Consider the following 20,147-nt stretch of genomic DNA (forward strand, 5'->3'; position numbering starts at 1 on the left):
ATCCATTTTCATCAGAATTAAGGCCTGAATTTGACCCCGAGGCTGTTTTGGTGAACTGTGTGAGGGGCTTATGTTGGGAGGAGAGAAAAGAAGAGCGTGACCTTGTGATTCGTCTGGACTTCTCAGTGGCTTTTGATACCGCCAGCCAGAGGACCAATTTGGATAACCCAGAGGTTAGGAACCTTGGTCCAGGGACCAAAGGTCTGCAGTTCTTCTCAGCCAGATACCTAGAGGACACCTTCATCTCTTTGGCTGCGGGCCTGGATGCTCATTCTAATTTATTTCCACCCACCCCATAAAATTTATGAACCACCTGAATGTAAAAAAAGAACCTCAGAGCCGTTTACAAAAAGAAGACAAAGCAATGAAATTATCAATAAGACAATGAATAACAACAATCTGAAACTTTCCAAAAGCTAAAACAGCAGAAGACTAAGAAAAGAGGAAAACTCACATTGACTCTCCGGCTTGACTTGCCTGAACAAGAATGTCTTTAGCAAGCGCCAGCAAGAACTCAGCAAAGGCACCTGCCTGCCGTCAAGAGGAAGGGAGTTCCAAAGGGCAGATGCTGCCATGCTAGAAGAATAAGAAATGTGGAATGAGTGTTAGGTAACACCTGGGGCAGGTCAAGGAGGCGTCTATGGGGCAAGGTGATCATGTAATAATAATAATACAGTGGTACCTCGAGTTACAAATGCTTCAGTTTACAGACACTTCAGGTTACAGACTCTGCTAACCCAGAAATAGTACCTCGGGTTAAGAACTTTGCTTCAGGATGAGAACAGAAATCGCATGGCGGCAGCGGGAGGCCCCATTTGCTGAAGTGGTACCTCCGATGAAGAACAGTTTCAGGTTAAGACCTCCAGAACGAATTAAGTTCTTAACCCGAGGTACCACTGTAATAATAATAATAATAATAATAATAAATTTTATTTATATCCCGCCCTCCCCAGCCGAAGCCGGGCTCAGGGCGGCTAACAACAATAAAAATAGTTCAACATTCTAAAACATTCATTATAACATTAATTAAATCAAATTAAAATCAAATTAATGGCAACCATCAAGCAAATTTTTGTGCAGATTGCCAGAGGAGGGGGTCAGGCTGCGCCCTGACAAAAGGCCTGGTGGAACAGCTCTGTCTTGCAGGCCCTGCAGAAGGATGCCAGGTCCTGCAGGGCTCTAGTCTCTTGTGACAGAGCGTTCCACCAGCTTGGAGCCGCGGCCGAGAAGGCCCTGGCTCTAGTTGAGGCCAGCCTAACCTCTCTGAGGCCTGGGATCTTTAGGGTGTTTTTATTTGCAGACCGTAAATTTCTCTGTGGGACATACCAGGAGAGGCGGTCCCGTAGGTACGAGGGTCCTAGGCCGTATAGGGCTTTAAAGGTTAAAACCAGCACCTTAAACCTGATCCTGTACTCCACCGGGAGCCAGTGCAGCTGGTACAGCACCGGATGGATATGATCTCGCAGCGAAGACCCCGTAAGGAGTCTCGCTGCGGCATTCTGCACCCGCTGGAGTTTCTGGGTCAGTCTCAAGGGCAGCCCCACGTAGAGCGAGTTACAATAATCCAGTCTGGAGGTGACCGTCGCATGGATCACAGTGGCTAGGTCAGGGCGAGAGAGATAAGGAGCCAACTGCTTAGCCTGGCGGAGATGAAAAAATGCCGCCTTTGTTATAGCTGTAATCTGCGCCTCCATAGAGAGGGAGGTATCGAAGATTACACCCAAACTCTTGACGGACGGTGCTGGCACTAATTGCACCCCCGCAAGAGACGGGAGTTGCCCCCTCAATCCCATATCGCTCCGTCCCAGCCAGAGGACCTCTGTCTTCGAAGGATTTAACTTCAACCGGCTCCCACGTAACCATCCAGCCACAGCTTCCAGACATCTGGTCAGTGTATCTGGGGCCGAGTCAGGATGGCCATCCATCAACAGATAGAGTTGGGTGTCATCGGCATACTGATGGCAACCCAGCCCAAAACTCCGGACAAGCTGGGCGAGGGGGCGCATAAAGATGTTAAAAAGCATCGGGGAGAGAATCGCACCCTGAGGCACTCCACACACCAAGGAGTGGCGCGATGACAATTCCCCCCCAAGCGCCACCCTCTGTCCCCGACCGGAGAGAAACGAGCGCAGCCATTGAAGGACTGTGCCCTGGATCCCCACGTCGGCAAGGCGGCGGTCCAGGAGTTCGTGATCGACCATGTCAAAGGCTGCTGACAGGTCTAGAAGAATCAGCAGCCCCGACCCGCCTCGATCCAGCTGCCTGCGGAGATCATCTGTTAGGGCGACCAGAGCCGTCTCGGTCCCATGACCAGCGCGGAAGCCGGACTGGAATGGGTCGAGAGCAGATGTTTCATCCAGAAACCTACCAAGCTGTTCAGCAACCGCTCTCTCAATCACCTTACCCAGGAATGGCAGATTCGAAACCGGGCGGTAATTGGATAGATCTAAAGGATCTAATGATGTTTTCTTTAAGAGCGGACGCACCACTGCCTCCTTCAGTTCCCCTGGGAATATCCCAGTGCCAAGGGACAAATTGATGATATCCCCCAGGGGGGCCCGCACCTCGTCTGGACACGCTCTAATCAGCCAGGACGGGCACGGGTCAAGAGGACAAGTGGTGGGCTTTCCAGCTTGGAGGAGTCTGTCCACATCAGCTGGGGATATCCGGTCAAAGTGGTCCAATACTGGACCCGAGGACAGTCGAGGGGCCTCCAGTTCCTTCATTGTATCCAAATTGGCAGGGAGGTCATGGCGGAGCAACAGGACCTTCTCCGCAAAAGAGCTCGCAAATGCCTCGCAGCTGTGTGCCGAATTGTTATTTAAATTTGGCTGTCCTTCGAGGGACGTTAAAGACCTAATTATACTAAATAATTGCGCCGGGCGAGAGCTAGCGGAGGCAATGGAGGCCGAGAAGTAGGACTTCTTAGCGGCCTTCACTGCCATCTCGTAGGTTTTCATAAAAACCCTATAAGATGTTCTTGAAGCTCCGTCACGGGCACCCCGCCATACTCGCTCTAGCCGTCTGAGGTCCCGCTTCATTTTCCGAAGCTCCTCGGTAAACCAGGGAGCCCGGTTTCTGCGGGGTCGCAGAGGGCGCCTAGGTGCGATCTCATCGATGGCTGCCAGGAGCTGGATATTCCAGCCCTCAACAAGCTCAGTCAATGAGTCGCCAGGGGGAGCAAGGTCCCGCAAGGCCTGACGGAATCTATCAGGGTCCATCAGCCTCCGCGGGCGAGCCCAAATTGGCTCGCCACCTAAGCAGGGTGGGGGTGGAAAATCAATCCTGGCTTTCAGTGCATAGTGATCAGACCATGGCACCTTCATCGAGGGAGACATGATCACATCTATACCGGCGCCAAAGATCAAATCCAGCGTGTGGCCTGCTTGATGTGTGGGGCCCGAAACAAACTGGGAGAGCCCTAGTGTCGCCATGGAAGACACCAGGTCCAGAGCCTGTGAGGAGGGAGTGGCATCAGCATGGATGTTAAAGTCCCCCAGTACCAATAGGTTGGGGAACTCCAAGGCCCAGCCGGCCACCGCCTCCAGCAGGCCTGACAGGGTGGCTGCTGGTGCGCTAGGTGGCCGGTACACCAGCCAGACAGCCAAGCTCTCCTCGGAGCCCCACACTAGGCCAACACATTCAATGCCGGGGATCGATGGCGATGGTAGAGCCCTGAAAGAACAGTCTTCTTCTATTTATACCTTGCCCATCTGGTTTCCCCAGCCACTCTGGGTGGCTCCCAACAGATTAAAAACAGAATAAAACATCAAACATTAAAAACTTCCCTAAACAGGGCTGCCTTCAGATGTCTTCTAAAAGTCAGATAGTTGTTTATTTCCTTGACATCTGACGGGAGGGCGTTCCACAGGGCAGGTGCCACCACCAAGAAGGCCCTCTGCTTGCTTCCTGGTAACCTCACTTCTCACAGGAAGGGAACCACCAGAAGGCCCTCGGAGCTGGACCTCCGTGTCCGGGCAGAACGACAGAGGTAGAGACGCTCCTTCAGGCTAGCTCAGTTGGTGAGACTGTGGTACTGATAACACCAAGATTGCAGGTTTGATCCCCATAAGGGGAAGCGGAGTATTCCTGCATTGCAAGGGGTTGGACTGGATGACCCTCAGGGTCTCTTCCAAGTCTTTGGAATCTCTGTCCCTTCAGCGTACGGCTCTTCTTCCACCATCGCTGCAGAGAAGGCAGCCCCAGCCACCTCCATGCCTGGAGAGACCCTCCTCTCTCTCTTCCCCGTGCTAATTTATGGCCACGGGCCGCTCTCGGAATTCCTCGGAGAGAGGGGTGGCGGTGATTTATTTCGCAGCAACCTTGGCAGCCTTCCGCCGGGAGCTTTTATCATAATTACAGGTGTAAAATGTCAGGGTCCGTAATTTCTCAAAGAATTTGCCGGGATTACATTTCTCTTCCTGAACACGCCAGGCATTTGATGTGCAAACCCAGCGGCTCTTAAACAGACGTCTGACTGACAGAGGAGACGGGCGTGAGTTGCTTGTGCACTCTAGCATGGCGGGCAGGAGGCAACCCCACCCCAAAGCCAGGCATGCATGTGCTCCCCGGGCCCCGATTCGCCGGAGGCGCTCCCTGCCTCCTGGCCTCTGTCCCAGGCAGACCCTTGTCCCTGACCTGGCCTCCTCCTTCCTGCCTTTGGGAAAACGTCATGTCAAAACGTGCCTGGGGGGCAGAGATGCTGGAGCCCGTGGCTCTTGCGAGGTCTCCTCCCATGGCACCCTACCCTTCCATCTCTCGCGAGGGTTGCGCCTTTTCACTAATGTGCTCAAAACAATGTGAGACTTTGAGAAGTGCTATATTATATATATACGGCAACTCGAGGTGACTTACAGATAGAAACAGCTACAAACATGGAGGGGGAAAAGCATTAAAATCAATTAAACACTACTTAGAATTAATGTGTCTGTGTGCAAAAAATCTATTAAACCTGGGCTTTTTCAGAGGGAACTCACAGGAACTCAGTTCCAGTCCCTCTCAGTTGGGTGCCATTGCCATTCTAAGACAATGAGGGACGTGTTCATGGTAAGCTCCAGTACCTCTTTTTCTAGAAATTTTGGTGTTGTTGTTCAGTCGTTTAGTCGTGTCAGACTCTTCGTGACCACATGGACCAGAGCATGCCTGTATTTTCCAGCAACTGGTTTTCAGAAGCATTTCTGCCTCCAGCTGTGGAGACAGAGCATAATCACCTTGAGGGCCATCAGGTTGGAGGCAACTGATGTAGCTAAGTCCCTATATATAATTCTCCATATGTGAGAGGTACTGACAAAAAGGAGCTTCAAAGTTTCTATTTACACCACAAACTCCTTACAGAAGAATCCTAAATTTGTCTGCTTCAGATGTCAATCGCACTGAGTTCAATGTCACTTTGTTTTTGTTGTTGTTGTTTAGTCGTGACCCCCTGGACCAGAGCACGCCAGGCACTTCTGTCTTCCACTGCCTCCTGCAGTTTGGTCAAACTTATGCTGGTAGTTTTGAGAACTCTGTCCAACCATCTCGTCCTCTGTCATCCCCTTCTCCTCATGAGTCTTCTCATGAGGTGGCCAAAGTCTTGGAGCTTCAGCTTCAGGATCTGTCCTTCCAGTGAGCACTCAGGGCTGATTTCCTTCAGAATGGAGAGGTTTGATCTCCTTGCAGTCATGGGACTCTCAAGAGTCTCCTCCAGCACCAGAATTCAAAAGCATCAATTCTTTGGCAATCAGCCTTCTTTATGGTCCAGCTCTCATTTCCATGCATCACTGCTGGGGAAACCATAGATTTAACTATACGGACCTTTGTTGGCAAGGTGATGTCTCTGCTTTTTAAGATGCTGATCACTGCAATAAAAACTTAACAGCACCAGCCCTTTTCTTAAAATGCAGTCAGTTCCCTGCTGGAAAAAGAAACACCAAAACAAGGAGCGATCCAGTCTAACATCCCTAAGGATGGAGTGCCAAGTCTGGGTGCAACCACCGAGAAGGCCCTTTCCTGCGCCCCCAACCAAGTGTGCCTGCAAGTGTGACAGGGTTGAGAGAAGGGCCTCCCCTGAAGATCTCAGAGCCTGGCCAGGTTTCTGGGGAGGACTTCGGTCTTTCAGAGATCCTGGACCATAAGCCAGAGAAGGGCAAACCAAACATCTCTTTGACTCACCCACACTCTCACCTGACCTGCGTCTTGATTGTATTGTGTACCAATTAATTCCCCCGAGGCTGAGAGCTGTTCTCATTGTTTGTACCTTGCAGAAACCCAATCATTCCTGCCGAATCTGTTCTTGTCAGATGTGAGGAATATCAGAAGAGAGATTTTGCTTAGCTGAGCTTCAGTTCAGAGGCGTGAGATCAGGTTTTCACAAGGCACAACACTGGAACAACAAAAAAGCTCTTGGACTCAGAGGTGTGACGTTGGTTCTTTGTCTAGATTTCGTTTCCTTCGGTTTCATGTTCTTCATGGGAGTTGGTGAAACTTTTCATCCCTGTTTATGGTCTGGAGCACTTCATGGGAAGCTACCTTAGATCGAGTCTATTCAGTTAAGCCCTTATAGTATCAGAGTTGGAAGGGCTGCTTCAGTGATAATAATAATAATAATAATAATAATAATAATAATAATAATAATAATAATAATAATAATAATAATTCATTATTTATACCCCGCCCATCTGGCTGAGTTTCCCCAGCCACTCTGGGCGTCTTCCAACTGAAGACACCCTGGGCAGAACGATGGGGGTGGAGATGCTCCTTCAGGAATACTGGACCGAGGCCATTTAGGGTTTTCAAGGTCAGCACCAACACTTTGAATTGTGATTGGAAACGTACTGGGAGCCAATGTAGGTCTTTCAAGACTGGTGTTATGTGGTCTCGGCAGCCGCTCCCAGTCACCAGTCTAGCTGCCCCATTCTGGATTAATTGCAGTTTCCGAGTCACCTTCAAAGGTAGCCCCACATAGAGCGCATGGCAGTAGTCCAAGCAGGAGATAACTAGAGCATGGACCACTCTAGAGAGACGGTCTGCAGGCAGGGAGGGTCTCAGCCTGTGTACCAGATGGAGCTGATAAACAGCTGCCCTGGACACAGAATTAACCTGCGCCTCCATGGACAGCTGTGAGTCCAGAATGCCGCTCCCAGTCACCAGTCTAGCTGCCGCATTCTGGATTAATTGCAGTTTCCGAGTCACCTTCAAAGGTAGCCCCACATAGAGCGCATTGCAGTGGTCCAAGCAAGAAAAAACCAGAGCATGCATCACTCTGGCCAGACAGTCTGCGGGCAGGGAGGGTCTCAGCCTCTGTACCAGGTGGAGCTGGGAGACAGCAGCCCTGGACACAGAATACCATTCCTGCAACTAGATTACCCTTGGGGTCCCTTCCATCTCTTCCATTCTATGATTCCATTCTATGATCCTATGACCTCTGCTTTTCACTGACTGGAAGTGGCTCTCCAGAGTTTTGGGCAGGGGTCTTTCCTGGCCCTGCCTGAGATGCCACTGAAGATTGAACCAGTGAACCTCCTCCTCAAAGCAGGTCTTGAAGGAGGAAGATCGGAAGCTGCTGCCTCACCCCTAGCCTGAATTCTCCTACTAAAGCTACATTTCTTGCAGTTCTGATGTGGAAACCGGAGCCACGATCTTCCAACAGCTGGATCTTAAAATATCCATTTGACTTCTTGCACCATGGATTGGGCACGCTAAAAAAAGATCAACATTTCTCAAAAAGATAAATAAACTCGCAGAGCTCTCGGAGTCGTGTTACCAAGATGCCTGGAAGTTCAGCGGCGCATTAGGGAGCACGCTCAGGGCTGCAGGACACCCCTTCCCAACCAAAACAGCCGCCAATTTGAGCCTGAGACATCTCTTCCTCCATCGCAGGAGCGACTCCTGTTGCTCAAGGCCTGTCGGACGTCGAGGATCCCAAAGGGAGCCATCGGGACCTGCCGGGACAGAAAGGCTCTCTCTCTCGACCTTGCTGACGTCTGAGATGCTGTTTCATCGGCGGCCTCTTCTCCCGCTCCATCTCACGACCGCAAGGAGCACAGGGTTATCCCAACATGTTATAATACACTCTGGGGTGTCTTATTACTTGAAATATGCTGCACAAATATAACTCGGGTAGCTTATCTTGGCCCGGCTGAGTTCTATAAAAAGTCTCCCAGCGCTGGACTTGGGGGCTCCCTCCTTGTTCCAGGAGAATCTGTTGCCTCCCTCTCCTTCCAGAGTTATTCTGACCAGAGTTTTTCCTCTCTCCCTCCCTCTCTGTTCTCTGTGTTTTCTCTGGGACTACCAGAAGTCAAGCTGCCGGTTTTGTGGGCCACCTGTGGGCCGGAACGACAAGCCCTTTTGGTTGCTGCTACCGTAGCTCATAGGGATGCGGGTGGCGCTGTGGGTTAAACCACAGAGCCTAGGACTTGCCAATCAGAAGGTTGGCGGTTCGAATCCCTGCGATGGGGTGAGCTCCCATTTCTTGGTCCCTGCTCCTGCCAACCTAGCAGTTCAAAAGCACATCAAAGTGCAAGTAGATAAATAGGTACCTCTCTGGCGGGAAGGTAAACGGCATTTCCGTGCGCTGCTCTGGTTCGCCAGAAGCGGCTTAGTCATGCTGGCCACATGACCCAGAAGCTATACACCGGCTCCCTTGCCCAATAAAGTGAGATGAGCGCCGCAACCCCAGAGTCGGCCACGACTGGACCTAACGGTCAGGGGTCTCTTTACCTTTTACAGTAGTTCATTTGCCCTGAATTGCTGGAAGACAGAGAAAGGAAGGGAGGCCAAGGCTCAAACTGGCCAGGAAGCCACAACCTCTGAGCTGCTGGAAGCCCTTCCTCTCCCAAATGCGTTTTGGGCATGGCCGTGAGCAGCGGTGAAAGAAAATGTTGGGCCAATAACAACTGGAGAGGAGTCAGTCGGAGAGTCAGGCAGAAATGCAGGCAGACTGGAGGGCTGGAGTTTTGTGTGCACAGAATCCGCTGGTTTCCCTTGATAGCAAATAGCAAGGTGTTCAGGCGAAAAAAGTGGAGCAGTTTGTTGGTGGCACAGGACTGGCCCTCCCAAGTTCCCTGTTTGCACAGATCAAGGGGGGTTTGGCTTGCAGCACTTGTGCCCCATGCGGAACTGACTGTTGGAAGACTCAGCACAGGCAAAACTAGTCCTTATTCACACAGCACAAACTATGGAACTTGCTCCCCCAGGAGGCAGAGATGGCAGAGAAGACTATCGATGGCTGCTAGCCAGGATGTCTTTGCTCTGCCCTCCATAGTTGGTGACAGTAATGCTGCTGAATAACACTTACTGGAAACCACAGGAGGGGAGAAATAAAATAGTAATAATAATAATAATAATAATAATAATAATAATAATAATAATAATAATAATTCATTATTTATACCCCGCCCATCTGGCTGGGTTTCCCCAGCCACCCTAGGCGGCTTTCAACAAAGTATTAAAATACAGTGGTCTGTTAAACATTAAGAGCTTCCCTAAACAGGGCTGAATTCAGATGTCTTCTAAACGTCTGGTAGTTGTCTGGTACTTTGACATCTGGTGGGAGGGCATTCCACAGGGTGGGAGCCACCACCGAGAAGGCCTTCTGCCTGGTTCCCTGTAACTTGGCTTCTCGCAGTGAGGGAACCGCCAGAAGGCCCTCAGCGCTGGACCTCAGTGATGGCGGTAGAGACACTCCTTCAGGAATACTGGGCTGAGGCCGTTTAGGGCTTTCAAGGTCAGAACCAACACTTTGAATTGTGCCTGGAAACGTACTGGGAGCCAATGTAGGTCTTTCAAGACTGGTGTTATGTGGTCTTGGAAGAAAGTGCTCTTGTGCCCGAATCCTGCCTGTGGGCTCCTCATAGGCATCTGGTTGGTCACTGTGAGCACAGGATGCTGGGCTAGGCAGGCCATTGGCCTGATCCAGAGGACTCTTCTCATGGTCTTACCTGGAACATGCCAGGAAGCAGGTGAAGGACTTGGAAGAGACTGAGTCCTGCTATAAGGACACGTCAAAGGAGTTAGGGAGCCTTTAGCCCAGAGAAGGGGCAGGTTCAGGACAGGTTCATTGCTCACCTTCCAATCTTTGTTGCCATGTGGACAAAGGAAGAGCTTTGTTTCCTGTTGCTCCGGAAGGGAGGCTCCTGTTCACAAGAAATGGGATTTGGACTAAACATTAGGAAGCACTGCCTGATGGGGCAAATACCGTATTTTTCGCTCTACAAGATGCACCAGACCATAAGACGCACAGAGTTTTTGGAGGAGGAAAACAATAAAAAAATTATCCTGAATCTCAGAAGCCAGAACAAGAGGGATCACTGCGCAGCGAAAGCAGCGCCCCCTCTTGCTGTTCTGGCTTCTGGGATAGCTACACAGCCTGCATTCACGCCATAAGACACACACACATTTCCCCTTACAAAAAGTGAGTCTTATAGAGCAAAAAATACGGTAGTTGAATGGTGACTCAATGGAGAGCCAGTGTGGTGTAGTGGTTAAGAGTGGAAGACTCATAATCTGGTGAACCGGGTTCGCTTCCCCGCTCCTCCACATGCAGCTGCTGGGTGACCTTGGGCCAGTCACACTTCTCTGAAGTCTCTCAGCCCCACTCACCTCACAGAGTGTTTGTTGTGGGGGAGGAAGGGAAAGGAGATTGTTAGCCGCTTTGAGACTCCTTCGGGAAGTGATAAAGCGGGATATCAAATCCAAACTCTTCTTCTTCTTCTTGCAAGGTGATGGGGAAGAGTCAATCAGAGTTCGGATACTGGAAAACGGGATTTCTGAATCGGTATTTGTGTGCATGTGGGGTGAATTTAGATCGCCTTTGAGGCCCTTCCAACACGACAATCCTTCCATTCTAATCTATGATTCCACACCTGCAGTTTTGTCCTCCAATGAGCAAGCTCTGATGGTGCAGGAATCAGGGGCCCGGTGCTGATCTGCGAGCGACGGAGAGATGAAAGAGATTCAACATCTCCTGGCAAGTTCAAAACTGATGCACTGATCACTCGTCTAGTCCTGGGATTAGGGATGATGTAAACAGCAGCCAGGGGTGTTGACATGCTCCCCGGTGACACCCGGTGACTTGTGAATGACCCGAGAAAGCCAACAAGGGTGTGTGGGGCTGAAACACCCTGGAAACCTGTGTTCTGAGTAGACGCTGACTGTCATCTCAGGGAACCTTTCCTGACAAGCTTGAGATAACAAGCCTCCAAAAGCTGATTCTGGAAAACAGATCTGGACTCTCCAGCGAAAACGTTAATGATGCCCTCCTTTTGTTCCTCACTCTTTGTTCCTCACTTCCTTTCCTTGCCCAGGCTCTGGAAGGAAGGTGGTGTGCACCTGGACCCCGTTCTGGTTTCGGGTTTTTATTATTTCGTTTTTATTTTGTTTTTCAAAAAGATCTGTTTGACCTCCCCATCTACTTCAAAGGTGGAAGGCCTTCTCCGCAGGCGAGCTTTACAAGGATCTTAACAACCCCTGTGATTATTCCTGAAAGGAAAGAAGCTGTTTTCTTGCTCCTAATCAACATGGATCTGGCGAGAGACGCAGGCCAGCATCTGGAGTTTTCCACATGTCAGCTAATAGCCGTATCCTATTTTACAATTGGGGGGTATTCCCAGCGCAGGCTCCCGAAAGTGGGCCCTTTGCTTTGTTATGCTTCCAACCCTCAGGTCTGGGCATTCTCTGCTGATTTTTAAAGGCCCCTGGGGGAGTTCAGCACATCAACCTCTGTTCCTGCGCCGTGCAGGAGGGCGCATGCTCCCCAAAGCCTCGGCTCTGGAGCGGGTGAGGTCATTTTCGATCCCAGAATAAACTTCCATTTATCTCGCAACCACAAACCAGCGGGGACGAAAGATGCTCGGGAGAAACCGGAATGTTTTCTCCACATGCATCTCGCACTCTTTCCAGGGTAGCTCTCTCTCCCTCCAAACCACCGGAGGGGAGAATTGCCTGCCCCCAGTCTGGCAACCGGCAGGCGCAGACTATCCACCAGAGAGAAGCCTTCTTGGTGAAAACCACAGCCCCCATAATTGAAAACATTTCCCCTCGCTCCCCTTTTGCAAGCCCCTCTCTGGCGGCTTTCAAGTGCTGCTTTCTCCATCGCTCCCGGCTTGTTCAAAATTTGCTCGGGGACTTAGGGCAGAGAGAAGAAACGCCATGTTGCCTCTGCAGCAGAGCAACCGGACGCCTTCATCTGCCCCGGCTGCAACAAAACATGTCTCTCTCGCATCGGTCTCTGCAGCCACAGCAAGAGCTGCAACCTGCCAATGGTCTGACCACACAAGGTCAGGTTGAAGGTGCTAGTTTTGACCTTTAAAGCCCTATGTGGCCTAGGACCCTCATACCTACGGGATCACCTCTCCTGGTATGCCCCGCGGAGGACCTTACGGTCCATAAATAACAACACTTTGGAGGTCCCAAGCCTCAAGGAGGTTAGATTGGTCTCAATTAGGGCCAGGGCCTTTTCAGCACTGGCCCCGACTTGGTGGAATGCTCTCCCCCAAGAGACCAGGGCCCTGCGGGATTTGACATCTTTCCGCAGGGCCTGCAAGACGGAGCTGTTCCACCTGGCCTTTGGTTTAGACTCACTCTGATCCCTTATATGGGCTTTGGTATATAAATTTTCCCTTGGCTTTTTTGCTGGCCCATGTAGGACCAGCATGGATAGCTGGCTCGGGTGAATATCTGATGTTTCCACCCTTCTTGGTCTTGATTTATGAGCTATTACTAAAATGAGGCTGTATTTTAAGGCTGTATTTTAATTAACTGGGTTTTGGGGGTTTTCCCCCTTTTCCCTATTATGTTTTATTGTAATTTATATTTGGTGTTAGCTGCCCTGAGCCTGGCCCTGGCCCGGGAGGGCGGCGTAAATTTTATATATTATTATTATTATTATTATTATTATTATTATGAACAGGCGTGCAATTAATTGTTATCGTTTTGATTCGTACTAACCTCTATTCTGAGTAATGCTTTTTTATGGGGCAGGGGCCCCTGGGGTTGCATTTATGGAACCAAGGACGTAGGGGCCTGAACAAGTTTGGGAACCGCTTCTCCCATCACCCCTATTGTAGCTTTCCAGAGAGGTGCAGCTTTCCCGTTCTTGCTCTGCAAAGAGGGGGAAAGTGAGTCTTCTTCCCACAGTTCACAAGTGTCTCCATAAGGAGAAGAATGGCGCCAGCCGCTTGTACTTATCGGAGGATGCAGTTTTCATGGGGAACCAGAGAAGAGGTTGCTAATACGATACAATAATCTTTATTGTCATTGTCCCATACAGAACAATGAAATTGAAAAAATCTACATAAGACATTCAAAAACCAACACGCCTGCTATCCCAGCCTGGTTAGTCCCCTAAAAACTCTGATACCCCATAATTAAATACAATATATTCCCATAGAGACTACCTTAAAAGGTAAAGGGACCCCTGACCACTAGGTCCAGTTGTGGCTGACTCTGGGGTTGTGGCGCTCATCTTGCTTTATTGGCCGAGGGAGCCGATGTACAGCTTCCAGGTCACGTGGCCAGCATGACTAAGCCGCTTCTGGTGAACCAGAGCAGTGCACAAAAATGCCGTTATTTCCCGCCAGAGTGGTACCTATTTATCTACTTGCACTTTGACGTGCTTTCGAACTGCTAGGTTGGCAGGAGAGACTACCTTACACTGCATTTAAAACCAAAATCGCATTTGGATAGAAGCTGTATCTCAGGCAGCTAGTCCCAGTCTTTATAACCCTGTACCTTCTTCTAGAAGGCAGAAGCTGAAAGACCATTTCCGGGGTGCGCACTATCCTGTGCTATCTCTGCAGCTTTCTTATGGCACCTGGAAGCATCAGGGCTGACTGGATGGAATTGGATGGGGCAGAGCAAAACAGGAGACTAACACTCTGACTAAAGAGGACCCTGCCTTAACATTGGGAAATAATGGAATATCTTCTTTCCAGTCCCATGACATTCCCACGCAAGACTTGATGAGAAAACAAACAACGGCTTCAGCTGGCCAAAGGACGACATCTTCCGTATGGTTCGTGAGACTTCCTGAAGTTTCCAAAAGAAGCCCCTAAATTGTTATGCAGATTCTGGACACAGAAAAGGAAGTCTGTCTCCACGCAGCGCATAGTTAACCTATGGAACTCCCTGCCACAGGAGCCAGGGATGGCCATCAGTTTGGGTGGCTTGAAAAGAGGATTGGACAAATTCACGGAGGAGGAGAGGGCTCTTGATGGCTGCTAGCTCTGGAAGAAGTAGAAATGATTCCTGTTACGGAAATTATGGGGGGCGGGGCACATCTTTAGGGTTGTTAACAGTTACAAATATTATGCCTGAATGTATCCTTTTGACTTGACAGCTGAGGGAATAGACCTAGCTTTATGAATCATATGAAATCAACACCTTTGCCAAGTTCCTCCATTCCAACACCATTTTGCCCTTGAAAAAGGACTCTTTTCCCTGCCACCTCCCCAAGCTCGAAGACATGTGTACACACCTCCTACCCTAGGAAATGCCCAGAGGTGACAATTGCTGGGCTCACTGTTCTCCAAGGGGAGCCAAATCTCATCACCAGACTTGCCAAGGGGTCCAGACATGCAAAGAAAGGTCTATTGTACTTTGGGTGGTGGGGCTTCAGAGGTGTTTGCCTATGCTCATCTTATACCTGAGTCTTGCCCTGACATGTCTGCTTATGCTAATCTTGTACCAAGGACTTGTCTGGACATGTTTGCCAATGTTAAACTAGTGTAACCCCTGTCTACCCCTCCCCTTTTGTGACATGTCAGTGATGTAGCTGTACGAACTGTATTCTGGGATATGGTGGGAAGGTTTTAAAAGTCCTTGTCCTCGGGGTTCAAAATTCCTCTTTGAACCTGTTGCGCAATAAACTTTGGTCTACAGCGATTTGCTCCGGTTGGTGGCTGGACTCCTTCCTTTATTCCGCCAGGATCCATGGGCGCTGCCTGACCAGCTAGGTGACTGAGCAGCCTCGCACCAAGATTTTCCCGTAACAATTCTGAATCCCAGTTGCTGGAAACTGCTGGAAGGGAGAATTGCTGTTATATAATAATAATAATAATAATAATAATAATAATAATAATAATAATAATAATAAATTATTTATACCCCGCCCATCTGGCTGGGTTTCCCCAGCCACTCTGGGCAGCTTCCAACAGAACACTAAAATACAATAACCTATTAAACATTAAAAGCTTCCCTAAACAGGGCTGCCTTCAGATGTCTTCTAAAAGTTTGGTAGTTGTTTTTCTCTTTGACATCTGGTGGGAGGGCGTTCCACAGGGCGAGTGCCACCACCGAGAAGGCCCTCTGCCTGGTTCCCTGTAACTTGGCTTCTCGCAGTGAGGGAACCGCCAGAAGGCCCTCAGCGCTGGATCTCAGTGTCCGGGCAGAACGATGGAGGTGTTGTGGTCAAATCCTGCTTCCTTGTTTCTCACAGGCATCTGTTTGGCCCCTGTGAGAACAGGACTAGAGGGGCCATTGGTCTCCTTATGTTCTTGCTTTTAACTATGGCATATTAGAGCTCTATTTGACCCCAATATCATATCAGCAAAGTGTTTTTACAAGTGTGGGACAACTTTATAAATAGCCAGTGTTGTCCATGCGCACTCCAGAAACCTCTGTTCCACATGCTGTCCTTGTCTCCATGTGAGGTGTGGCAGCCCTTTGATAAATGTTCCCTCTACTCTCCACCATCTAACCAAGACATAGATGATGAATTGCAATTTTCTGAAGATGCTTTGAAACTTGTTGCCGTCTCTGTTTACCCTTTTGGATGCTTGGAGGGGAAAAGCATTCAGAACAAATCTGAGCTGTCGCACAATCCCAAGAACAAATGAACTGTTCTCTCCCTCCCCCCCCCCCCTTTCTTTGGTGCTAAAGATGAAAGTTTTAAAATGCAATAATGTTTTGTCTAAATTCTTGTGGAAATAGCTTATGACCTTTCGTAAAGCGATGTGGTTTCGGCTTTCCAGTAAGAGAGCTCCCAGCTAATGATTTAGCTCTATTTTCTAATAAATATTTGGCAAGAGACGAGCTCCCTTATAGCCTCTGGTCATTAGGGACCTATTATTTATGAGTCAGGAGTGAATCATTACGCTTGGCAAACACCCCTGGCTTTGTGGACAATGTATTTTTCCACTCGGTAGCAGCAAACGCTTGTAAATTCTTCCTCAATATTACCATTAAACTATCTCAAAACAAACTCCTTCCCACTTTGCCATAAATTCTCCCCATTTTCTGGAGCGCCGGTGGTCTCGCTGCCAACGTCAGGGAGCCAGGATAGAGGTATCACCGCTCAACTGCTTGGTTCTCTCTGGGCTCGCCTTTGGCCAATTATCCTCCCATTTAAGACGGCAAATGGGTTTTGCTTTACTCCCCTCCCTCGCACGGAGGGAAATATTTCTTCCCCTGACATCCTTGGAAGCTGCAGACTTGGGAGGCAAATGGAATAGACCTGTGAGGTCACGCAGTGCGCAGGAAGCGAAGCGGGTATCTCCTCGCCGAGGGCATCGGAAGGTCGTGCGTCCTGTGGCAGCGGCAAGAGGGCAGGCTGGGGAAAAGCAGGCATGAATCACTCAAGTAGTAAGCAGGCTTCCAAAAAGGGAAAAGAGAGAGAGAAAGAAATCCTCCAATGTGTGGACAGAGGAAAGGAATCTATTCCGATCTGGAAAAGCTTGACTGCCTGACCTTCCTTTTGGAGTCCTGGTATTTTGTGTTCTTGGAACATTGCTTGTGGAATAGAAGTGATATCATCTCTGTGATGCATTTGTTTATTTAGGTTTCTATTTGTTTACTTGGTTGTGGTGGGGACACGCACACACACACTTGGCCCAAGGCAGGGGGCAATAAATAGCAACACAATCGTATTATCACAAAAACGGACGGATGAGAGTGCAAAGTAGCTCACAGCCCCAGAGCCTGCTTAAAGAGGCTGCCTATTTTTATTATTATTACTATTACTATTACTACTATTATTATTATTATTTCCACATGCCTTGCCCTGAAAATAGTAGCCTGTTGGATTTTGGCAAGTTTTATTTGAAGGGTTGAAAGTCGCTCATCAATGCCAATAGGGACTTCTGACAAGAGCTTCACAAGATCATTTTTGACAGCAAAGCCTACTCCATGTATTCAATGTTCTTGTTCAGGTAGATCTTTTATAGAAGAAATTGTAGTCTTTTTCTTCCTTCAGTTGTCCCTCACCTGCTCTTCCAGTTTCTTGAAGTGCTGCAATAGCGATGTGAAAACATCGCAGCTCTCTTGCAATGATGGCAGTTTTGCGTTCGGGAGTTGAAGTCCAGCAACCTTTGGGGTGCCAGAAATTAGCTACCCAGGTTTAGGGCCACGTCTGTAATGTAGGAATTCTTGTAACAGCTAGGCACCTGCGTACAAACCCCTGACGTAAAACTAAAATGTGAGAGAGGGCACTTGCTCTTCATGCAAAAGGCCTCAGGTTAATGTGTAATAATCCAGTTTGTTTGTGGGTCAGATTAGGATCTGTGTATGCCCCCTCCTGCAGTTACTTGCATAGTAGAGGGATTGTGATGGCATCTTGAGAAGGGAGCAGGAGGCAAGGAAGCCAAGCTCAAAAGCAGCCCACCAAACAGCCTCAGGATTCTTCTTCCAAAGAGGAGGGAGGCTGAAATATACATGGAGTCGAGTGTGAATTTCATGCTCTTTATTCCGCTCATGGTAGCAATGAATGAATCTTTCCCCAAAACGTCTAGCTATATTTACATTATTTACACAATGGGCCCCGCATGATTGGCTAATTCCAGGCTGCTCCTGCAGGCCAATCAGGTTGCTGATTCACTTCATCCAGGAGCCTGATTGGCTGCTCCTGCAGGCCAGTCAGATCGCTGATTCACTTCCACCTGGAGCTGGACTGGGTGGCTCCTGCAGACCAATCAGAATGCTTCATTCTGGATCCTATTGTTCTAGGATTCAGCTCAGTTCATAACAGAGGCCCAGACATGAGGTCCGCTGGAGGCACGGAGTGAGTAGCGAGTAACAAACCCAGGGTGGGTTGCAACATAAAAACCCAGTATTAGAAACAGTTCAAAGCAAGTGACAATCAAGATAATGCAATCGTAGAAATAAGGTGGGCCTTGAAAATATCCTGCAAGCAGTCAAATGCTTTATCAATCCAGTTGTTGTTCTGTACACAGCCAATGCAGCTTGGGTGGCAAATGACTCCGATGAGGAACATTTCATTCGTTCCTTTCTTGCCTTCAGTCACTTTTTCCTGCTTTCTTTCAAGTTGTGGCTTTTTAAAAGAACATTTTATTATGACATTCTAACACAATACTCCAGCTGAAGTCTTTGCTGAGTCCAACTCAGTCTCCAAAGCTGAAATCAGCAGAACAGTCAATGAGAACATAATGGAAATGGACACCGTTTCCACGTGGAAAATGCAGACTTGCCTTTAAAGTAGCTTTTGCCAGCTTGGTGTCCTCTAGATCTTTTGGAATACAGCTCCTATCAGCCCCAGCCAGCGTTACTGGGAAGAGTTGCCCAAAATATCCGGAGAGCACCAGTTTGGTGAATGGGTTTAATCTGTGTGGTGGTTTTTTTTGGGGGGGCAGGGACCCTGAAGGAAACCTGTGCATGTAACTTGAAGCGACCCCGGAGTGAACCTAAGCTGAGGTCTAAAATGCTGGAATAACTTTCCCCCACCTCCTGATGTTTTGATTGTGCTTCTAACATTTCCAGTTCAGACTGGGTTCTGAGGAAAACATCCCGGGAGACCCCCAATAGCGTGGGCGAAGAAGGAGAAGCACCAAGAACAAGACCCCCACGGCGGTTCTGCCTCAGAAGTTTCAAAACACCCCCCGGTCCACATTTGGACAAGAGCCGATCCTTCCCCCCACGAGGGCAGGACTTTTGACATATTGCTGGACCGCTTCCTTCTCCCCTTCCAAGAGGTGCTCAAGAATAACAAGGCCCTGAAATATGCCCTCATCGATCATCAGCCGTTGAAGATGGTAAGGATCCAAAGAGAAGGGGAAAAGAGGTAAGGAAATGGACAGCTTTGGAAGATGAATCATAGAATCATAGAGTTGGAAGAGACCACAAGGGCCATCGAGTCCAACCCCCTGCCAAGCAGGAAACACCATCAGAGCACTCCTGACATATGGTTTTCAAGCCTCTGCTTAAAGACCTCCAAAGTAGGAGACTCCACCACACTCCTTGGCAGCAAATTCCACTGTCGAACAGCTCTTACTGTCAGGAAGTTCTTCCTAATGTTTAGGTGGAATCTTCTTTCTTGTAGTTTGGATCCATTGCTCCGTGTCCGCTTCTCTGGAGCAGCAGAAAACAACCTTTCTCCCTTCTCTATGTGACATCCTTTTATATATTTGAACATGGCTATCATATCACCCCTTAACCTCCTCTTCTCCAGGCTAAACATGCCCAGCTCCCTTAGCCGTTCCTCATAAGGCATCATTTCCAGGCCTTTGACCATTTTGGTTGCCCTGCTCTGGACACGTTCCAGTTTGTCAGTGTCCTTCTTGAACTGTGGTGCCCAGAACTGGACACAGTACTCCAGGTGAGGTCTGACCAGAGCAGAATACAGTGGCATTATTACTTCCCTTGATCTAGATGCTGTACTCCTATTGATGAGGCCCAGAATTGCATTGGCTTTTTTAGCTGCCGCCATCCTTCTTCTGGTTCCATTTGCTGCTGCTCCCTGTTGACACACGCCAGAAAAATAAATAAAATGACTGGGGACTTTTTTGACCCAGGCTGAACTGGAAGCGGGATGAGGGCTTCTGACTTCCTGATGAGCAAGAGAGATGTTGGTTGGGCTTCATTTCTGCCAAGAACATGGCCTTCCCAGAGAGGTCCTCCGAGTCCAGGGCTTGGCGAGTTAAGAGTGCTACATTCCCTTCTCTTTTCCTAACCTTTGGATGTTTTGCATCATGGCCGCTGGGTAGCCAAAAACAGGGAACTCTGGAATGTTTAGCCTACACAGACAGACGGGAGGGAGAGAAGGGCAGCTTTTCCAGAGAATAACAGAATTGTAAATAAGAACGTGAGGAGAGCCTGCTGGGTCAATGGCCCATCTAGTCTGTTTTCACAGTGGCCAAGCAGATGCCTGTGGGAAACTGGCAAGAACAAGAGAATCAAAGAATCATCGAATTGTAGTAGGGAAGGGACCCTGAGGATCATCT

The 20,147-nt window shown here is 49.0% G+C and overlaps 1 long non-coding RNA gene across 1 annotated transcript; it reads right to left on the reverse strand.

The window, feature by feature from the left end:
• Window positions 1-535: 535 nt before the first annotated feature.
• LOC309540191 lies at window positions 536-13,180 on the reverse strand. Its single transcript, XR_014223115.1, has 3 exons — window positions 12,925-13,180; window positions 10,842-10,904; window positions 536-576 (listed from the first exon to the last, which is right to left on the reverse strand). It is a non-coding gene; the product is annotated as an uncharacterized lncRNA (long non-coding RNA).
• Window positions 13,181-20,147: the final 6,967 nt, after the last annotated feature.

The sequence above is a fragment of the Podarcis vaucheri genome, assembly GCF_965113315.1.
Source record: "Podarcis vaucheri genome assembly, chromosome: 9".
NCBI classification, from domain to species: domain Eukaryota; kingdom Metazoa; phylum Chordata; class Lepidosauria; order Squamata; family Lacertidae; genus Podarcis; species Podarcis vaucheri.